Raw genomic sequence first — 6136 nt, 5'->3', positions numbered from 1 at the left:
TATATATATATATATATATATATATATATGTGTGTGTGTGTGTGTGTATATATATATATATATATATATATATATATATATATGGCAGCTGGCTGGTACAGGGATAAGAACCCACAACCTTGGTATTATAAGGCTGTGCTCTGACCAACTGAGTTAATATATTTTTAACTTTTTAAGTAAACACAAAACTGCTTTCCAAATTGTTTTGCATTTTCACCAGCTAAGGGTGAAATTCTAGTTGTTCCACATCCTCACCAAAACTTGGTGTGGTCAGTCTTTCTAATTTTAGATGTTGTATAAGTGTGTGTTGGTATCGCATGTTTAATTTGCATTTCTCTAATGAGTATGTTGAGCATCCTTTCATGTTGTTCCATCTGTACAGCATCTTTGGTGAAGCATCATTAAATGTTGGGTAGAATTCACCAATGAAATCATCTGGGCCTGGAGTTTTCTTTATGGGAAGAGTTTTTAACTCAATTTTCAATTTCTTTAATGGATATAGGGCTACTGAGGTTATCCAGCTTTTCTGGAATGAGCTTCAGTAATTTGTATTTTCCAAGGGATTTGTTCATGTTATCTAAGTTGTTGAATATATTGGTGTAAGTTTTTCATACTATTCGCTTATTATCATTTATATATCTGTAGGATCTATAGTGATACCACCTCTTTCAGTCCTGGTATTGGTAATTTGGGTCATTTCTCTTTTTTCCTGATCAGTCTGGCTAAAGGTTCATCAATTTTATTGATCTTTTCAAAGAAACAGCTCTTGGTTTCATTGTTTTCTCTATTGATTTCCCCACTGATCTTTATTTTTTCCATTCTTGTGCTTCCTTTGGGTTTAATTTGCTCTCCTTTTCCTAGTTTCTTAAGGTTGAAGCTGAGGTTATTGATTCGAGACTTTCATTCTTTTCTAATGTAGGCATTTTGTGCAATAGGTTTCTCCCCAAGTACTATTTTAGCAGCATCCCACATCTTCTGATATGTTGTGCTTTCAGCCAAAAATACTTTCTAATTTCTCTCTCTTTTTTTTTTAGGGCTGAAGAGTGCCTATGCATCTTGAACCATCCCTGCAGGGTAAGTTTTCAGCTTGGTTCTTTGTGGAAGGAAACACTGAGCTAGAGCCAGCCAGGAAACTACCTCTAATTTCCTTTTGGATTTATTCTTTGACCCATTTAGAAGTATGTTATTTAATTTCCAAATATTTTCCAGGATCTTTATTTTATTGATTTCTGATTTAATTCCAGGTGAACATTGGGTATGACTTGAATCTTTTTAAACTTATTGAGACTTGTTTCATGGCCTGGAGTATGGTCTGTCTTGGTGAATGTTCCACGTGCACTTGAGGAAATTGTCTATTCCTCTGTTGTTGGGTGAAATATTCTATAAATGTAAATCAGATCAAGTTTGTTGTTAGTTCAAGTCTATTATATCCTTGCTGATTTTCTGCCTACTGTTCTATTGATTATTGAGAGAGTGGTACTGAAATCTCTGATTACACCTTACAGATTTGCCTATTTCTCCTGGCAGTTCCATCAGTTTTTGTTTTATGTATTTTGCATCTTTATTATTAGGTACATAAATGTTGAAATTGTTACATCCTCTTGAATTGACCCCTTTATCATTATGAAATAATCTTCATGATCCTAGGTAATCTTTGCTCTCCATTCCGTGTTGTGCAATGTTAACATATCAGCTTCTTTTTGATTAGTGTTAGTATGGTATATCTTTTTCCTTCCTTTTACTTTTTTTTTTTTTTTTGTCCTTTTTGGGACCGGCCGCATCACGCCCAGCCAGTGAGCGCTGTGAGCCCACTGGTCATCCCTATATAGGATCCAAACCTGCGGTGGGAGCGCCACTGCGCTCCCAGCGCCGCACTCTCCCGAGTGCACTGTGGGCTCAGCCCTCCTTCATTTTACTTTTAACCTATTTCTGTCTTTATATTTAAAGTGTTTTTCTCATAGACGGTACATAGGTTTATCCTACATGATTATCTGCCTTTTATTTGGGGTGTTTAGATCATTTACATGCGATGTGATTGGGTTTAAATCTATCTTAATACTGTGTGCTTGCTGTTGGTCCCATCTATTCTTTGTTTTTCCCCCTTTTCTGCCTTCTTTTGGATTTATTCAATATTTTCCATTATTCTATTTTATCTCATTTATTGGCTTATTAGATGTAACTACTCTTTATTAGATGTAACTTTATTTTAGTGGTTGTTTTAGGACTTACACTATCATTTTTAACTCATCACAGGCAGCCTTCAACTGGTATTTACCATCTCACATATATTATAGGAACTTTATAACAGTATACTTCCATTACTTACCTCCCAACCAAAGTGCATTTGTTATACATTTTACTTTTACATATTATAAACCCTACAATACATTGTTATAATATTTGTTTTAAACAGTTGATTATCTTTTAACAGAGCCTTAAAGAACAATGCTTCATTCCTTTGTGTAGATCCAGATTTCCAAGTACCACTTTCCTTGTGCTTACAGGATGCTCTTTACATTTCATTTAGTGTAAGTCTGTAGTGTAGGTGACAAGCTCTCTCAGTTTCTGTATGTCTGAAAAAGTTTTATTTTGCCTCCTTTTAAAAATTCTGGCAAGACAAGCCCACCGCCAGTATTATTCTGAATGGGGAAAAATTGAAGGCCTTCCCCTTAAGTAAAGGAACAAGACAAGGATGTCCACTCTCACCACTTCTATTCAATGTAGTACTGGCGGTACTAGCTAGAGCAATCAGGCAAGAGAAAGAAATAAAGGGAGTCCAGATTGGAAAAGATGAAGTCAAACTTTCCCTATTTGCAGATGACATGATACTATATATAGAAAAACCTAAAGACTCTATCAAAAAACTCCTAGAGCTGGTTAATAACTTCAGTAACATTGCAGGATACAAAATAAATGCCCCCAAATCAGTAGCATTTATATACTCAAATAATGAATTAACAGAAAGAGAAATAAAGAAAGTAAGCCCATTTACAATTGTCACCAAAAAAATATGATACCTAGGGATCAATTTAACCAAGGAGGTCAAAGACCTCTACAATGAGAATTACAAACCACTTCTGAAAGAAATTAAAGAAGACACAAAAAGATGGAAAGATATTCCATTCTCTTGGATTGGAAGAATTAACATTGTGAAAATGTCTATACTACCCAAAGGAATCTATAGATTCAATGCAATCCCCATCAAAATACCAATGACATTCTTCACAGAAATGGAAAAAAAAACAATCTTACCTTTCATATAGAAAAACAAAAGACCCCAAATAGCCAAAGCAATACTGAGCAAAAAAACCCCCCAAAAACAAAAAAACAAAAACAAAACAAAGCCAGAGGCATAACTCTGCCTGATTTCAAATTATACTACAAAGCTGTAGTAACCAAAGCAGCATGGTACTGGTATAAAAATAGACATTCAGACCAGCGGAGTAGAATTGAGAACCCAGAAATCACTCCTCAGGCTTATAGCCATCTGATATTAGACACAGGCAACAAAAATCTACATTGGGGAAAAGATTGCCTCTTCAACAAGTGGTGCTGGGAAAACTAGATATCCATATGCACAAGAATAAAACTAGATGTGCATCTCTCACTATGCACTAAAATCAACTCAAAATGGATTAAAGACCTAGGTATAAGACCCAAAACTGTAAAATTACTGAGGGAAAATATAGGTGAAACACTTCAGCAGTTAGGTCTGGGCACAGGCTTTACGAACATGAGCCCAAAAGCACAAGCAGCAAAAGAAAAAATAAACAAATGGGACTATATCAAACTAAAAAGTTTCTGCACAGCAAAAGAAACAATCAACAGAGTGAAAAGACAACCTACAGAGTGGGAGAAAATTTTTGTCAACTATGCATCCGACAAAGGACTAATATCCAGAATATACATAGAACTTAAGCAATTATACAGCAAAAAAAAAAAAAAAATGACCCAATTAAAAAATGGGCAAAGGAGCTGAATAGACATTTTTCAAAGCAAGACATACAAATGACCAACAGATACAGAAAAAATGCTCAACATCACTAGTTATCAGGGAAATGCAAATTAAAACCACATTGAGATACCACCTCACTCCAGTTAGACTGGCTATAATCAAAAAGACAGTGAATAACAAATGCTGGCGAGGGTGTGGAGAGAAGGGAACGCTATTGCACTGTTGGTGGGACTGTAAATCAGTACAACCACTTTGGAAAACAATTTGGAGGTTTCTCAAACAACTACAGATAGATCTTCCATATGATCCAGCAATCCCTCTTCTGGGTATATATCCAGAGGAATGGAAATCATCATGTTGAAGAGATACCTGCACTCCCATGTTTATTGCAGCTCTGTTTACAAGAACCAAGATATGGAACCAACCTAAATGTCCATCAATAGATGATTGGATAAGGAAACCGTGGTATATATACACTATGGAATACTACTCTGCCATAAAAAATAATGAAATAATCCCATTTGCAACAACATGGATGAACCTGGAGAAACTTACGTTGAGTGAAACAAGCAAAGCACAGAGGGATAAATACCGCATGTGCTCATATGTGGGAGCTAAGAGAGAAAGGAAGGCAGGAAAGAAAGACCACAGTAGTGCTGTGATCCAACAGAGGGAGGGAACATTCCTAGGGCTACAAATTGGAATTGAGGGGAGAGGGGGAAGGAGAGGGAAGTTGGGGGATAATTGGGAGGGGACAAAGGGTACAAAAGTAATTTCTGGTAATGGATATGCACCCAGTATGAATCTGGCCCCCACATTATGGGCAGGAGGGGAGACAATCAGCTTTGTATCTCATGAATATTCGTAATAAATAAATAAATAAATAAATAAAAATTCTGGCAAAATATACATAATCTAATATGTATCACTTTAACCATTTGTAAGTGTACAATACAGTGGCGCTAAATATATTCACAATTTGTGTACCCATCACCACTATCTATACATGAAACTTTTTCATCATTCCCAACATAAACTCTGTGCACATTAAACAATAATTCCCTGGGCTGCTGGTTAGCTCAGTTGATTAGAGCACGGTGTTATAACACCAAGGTCAAAGGTTCAGGTTCCCATACTGGCCAGCTGCCAAAAATAAATAAATAAACAAAGAAATTAAATAAACAATAATTCTCCATTCCTTCCACCCCCAGCCCCTGGTAATCTACTGTCCGTCCCTATGCATTTGTCTTTTCTAGGCACCTCATACAAGTGGAATCATACAATATTTGTCTTTTTGTGTCTGGCTTATTTCACATAGCGTCTTTAAGCTTCATCTGTGTTGTAGCATATGTCAATGTCCTTCCTTTTTAAGGCTGAATAACATTCCAATGCATGCATATACCACATTTGTTTATCTATTCATCTGCTGATGGACGCGTGTGTCATTTCCACCTCTTGGCTATTATAAATAACACTGCTATGAACATTGGTGTACAAATATCTCTTCAAGTCTCTGCTTTCAATTTTTTTGGTTATATACCTAGGAGTGGCATATCTGGGTCTATGCTTATGTTTTTGAGAAACCACCAAACTGTTGTGCACAGTGGTTGCATCATTTTACATTTCAACCAGCAACTCACAAGAGTTCAAGAGTTCCAAATTTCTTCACATCTTCACCAACACTTATTTTTCCTTTTTTTTTAAAAAAAAAATTGCCACCCTAGTAGTTGTGAAGTGGTATCCCATTGTGGTTTTGATTTGCATTTCCCTAATTATTAATAATGTTGAGCATCTTTCCATGTGGATTGGTTATTTATATATACTCTTTGGAGGAATGTCTATTCAAGTCCTTTGCCAATTTTTGAATTGGGTTGTTTGCTGCTTTTTGTTCTTGTTAAGTTGTGGGAATTCTTTATATATTCTGGATATTAATCCCCTATCAGATATATGATTTGCAAATATTTTTTCTCATTCTGTAGGTTGTTTTCTTGCTTTTTGATAGTGTCCTTTGATGAGCAAAAGTTCTTAATTTTAACAAAGTCCAGTTTATCTACTTTTTTCTTTGGACACCTGTGCTTTTGGAGTCACATTCATGAACTTGTTGCCAAATCCAATGTCGTGAAGATTCTCCCCACTGTTTTCTTCAAAAGTTTTATGGTTTTAGCTCTTATGTTTAGATCT

Source organism: Galeopterus variegatus, unplaced genomic scaffold, assembly GCF_000696425.1.
Source record: "Galeopterus variegatus unplaced genomic scaffold, G_variegatus-3.0.2 Scaffold164, whole genome shotgun sequence".
Taxonomy (NCBI): domain Eukaryota; kingdom Metazoa; phylum Chordata; class Mammalia; order Dermoptera; family Cynocephalidae; genus Galeopterus; species Galeopterus variegatus.
The sequence above is the reverse complement of the archived record's forward strand: the minus strand, read 5'-3'. Positions refer to the sequence as shown.